The sequence below is a fragment of the Penaeus vannamei genome, chromosome 22 (genome assembly GCF_042767895.1).
Source record: "Penaeus vannamei isolate JL-2024 chromosome 22, ASM4276789v1, whole genome shotgun sequence".
Classification (NCBI taxonomy): domain Eukaryota; kingdom Metazoa; phylum Arthropoda; class Malacostraca; order Decapoda; family Penaeidae; genus Penaeus; species Penaeus vannamei.
The window spans coordinates 1,058,051-1,060,550 of record NC_091570.1 but is presented as its reverse complement, the minus strand read 5'-3'; the positions used below and the strand labels follow the sequence as shown (position 1 = coordinate 1,060,550).

Genomic DNA, 2,500 nt, shown 5'->3' with positions numbered 1-2,500 from the left:
AAGTTTTTTTAATCAATTATATTCATATATATATATATAATTTACTATATATATACTTAATATATTACGCTGCTATCACTTCACTGCCACGTGATATATGTAGTTATTTCAGATAATATTCTTTTTCTTAGTCTTCCCTTCTTTTTATATTTTTACATATATCAATTTTTCATTTATATCGTGTATTTGCCCTTCACTTTAATCTTCTCAGAGTTTTGCTTTAGTCACGTTTTCTTCTGGTCGTCCTGCGGGAAGAAAAACAAAAATGCATTAGTATATGCTGTACATTTTATGAAATAAATAAACGAAGTATTTGTGCCTATTGCTCAGTTTCAATTGTTCATAAAATGTTCCGAGAATCTGGTATATAATAATCATAATTATATGTTGTAAGACTAATGCAAAGAGAGAGATGGGGGGGCTGAATAAATCTATTAGAAATACCTTATTTATTTGACTGTCAAAAATGCCCTTTTTAACAGCTAGTTAAACAAACTAAACCAGAATGCAGGAGATGTACACCAAAGAGGAGCCAAAGTGACACTGACAAATGGCACAATGTACTCGATTTATAGTCTGTGCTTTTAGATAACCTCTCATATATGCATAACTATAGTTGTTAAGCTGATATTATGCAATTCACGCATGACATTTTAAAAAAATCAATCCTGATCATTTTCTCCTTGTTTCTCCATTTATTCTTTCTTGGGGGGAGGGGGTTACAGTATGCAACATTTTTTTTTTAAGTCAAACAGATGATAAACAACTTAAATCAAAAGAAAGCCAACGACACGTCACACGCACTCTATCATCCGCAGATCGCGACGCTAATTAAACCTGATGGTAAAAACAAACAAACACACTGTGTCGACATCTCTTGAGCAAATAAATAAAAGCGGAGTAATTAGTTAGTATGTCCGTCTCCCCTTAATGAGGTTTCGCTCGTGTGTAATGTTAAAATATGATGAATGCGTTGGCGGGAAAAATGGTTGCTCGTGACGCCGCCAGAGGGCCACGCACGCGTCACGGTCTGGGACAAAATGTAAATCCCATTTGGTGTAAATATATATTCCTGGGGTCGACAGAGTGGAGAAAGCAAACAGAGGTTGTTGCATTTGCGCGTTTAAACACCCCTAAATGCTGTTTGGCCAAGATGGCGTTACAGCGCACACGATCTTCTCTTGTTCTGCTGCGCGGGAAATCCATCTCCGTCAAGATTTTTTTTCGCGGCTTGGAAAATGTCTGAAGACTTTTCCCCTGTACCTTTTCTCTTTATCTAGAAGAGAAAAACTAAATATTTTTGCACGATTGCAGTCGGGAAAGATCTTGGGAGGTAAAATCAGTGCAGCCCTGTGACTTATGGCATAATTAAAGTTGACATTAAGAAGCAGTGCGTGAGATGCATAGGATGCACCTCATATGCGGACGTCGACTCGCCTTGTGCAACATGGCATGAAATTACGCAATATGTATGCTGTGTGTGTGTGTGTGTGTGTGTGTGTGTGTGTGTGTGTGTGTGTGTGTGTGTGTGTGTGTGTGTGTGTGTGTGTGTGTGTGTGTGTGTGTGTGTGTGCGCGCGTAAGAATTGCTATTAAGCATATAAATGTAAATCACTACTACTACTAATAATAATAACAATAACAAAAACAACATAACGAACAACAACAACATCTACAGCAGCAAAGTGGCCGATGCAGAGCCCGCTGCTTCCCGCACGCCTTCAATCATCAGCTGCCGTGGACTGGCGTGCCCGGCTATGGCTAATGACCGGCTGTGGCTGCCTCATAACAGCCGAACCACTCAGCCTCTGACATTTCACTGTCTTGTGCTTCGTCGTGTCGTTAAGGTTCGCGTACACCTTGTACAGGTATTTTTTAACCTACAGTAGCGAGCAAGGGAGTGCGTCTTGAGAAATTCATTGTATATATGACTGTATGTTCGTATGTATCTGTACATTAATAAATCCCCTGTATACCAATATGCATTTAAACATTTTCCAATTCATTTTAAAAATAAACGACTATAAATATAAGAAAATAACCGTAAATAAATGAATAAGCGAAATGCAGTTACAAATACACAAGCCATGAATCCATAATTACAAAATCCATACCATTCAACTCATCAACTGTGTACAAATTCATATCAAATCTTCATTGCTGACTTGTTTTTACAATCTCACATTTCGCGTACGAGTAAAGCAACCAAGATCTACGCCATTCCTCTTTACGCGCCATCCAGAACCATGCACTGCAATCCTCCCTTATTTGCAAAGGCCTTACGCGCTGTTTGCACAGCATAAACAAAACATCTTTGGCGCAACTGATCCACATTCAAGCATATTACGTAACGCGTCTGTGTAGTCGCTGCCTGTTACGAGCGCCCCTGACTCACTTAGGACTTGCCCTGGACTTCTTACGCCCAATCAGAGCGAAACCCGAGACAGGACTCCCGTGGGCGTATTCATGCTAGACTCCGCCCACCTGCTCTTCTGCTGGTA

At 39.7% G+C, this 2,500-nt stretch overlaps 1 protein-coding gene across 2 annotated transcripts in view; it reads right to left on the bottom strand.

Annotated features, from left to right (window-relative positions):
* Positions 1-2,500, bottom strand: part of LOC113821126 (CAP-Gly domain-containing linker protein 1) — a gene marked incomplete in the record, with an annotated part of 289,710 nt that overhangs the window by 143,587 nt on the left and 143,623 nt on the right. For both annotated transcript variants that reach the window (XM_070136378.1, XM_070136377.1), the window contains 1 exon segment: positions 1-245. This exon segment is cut by the window's left edge and continues 290 nt beyond it.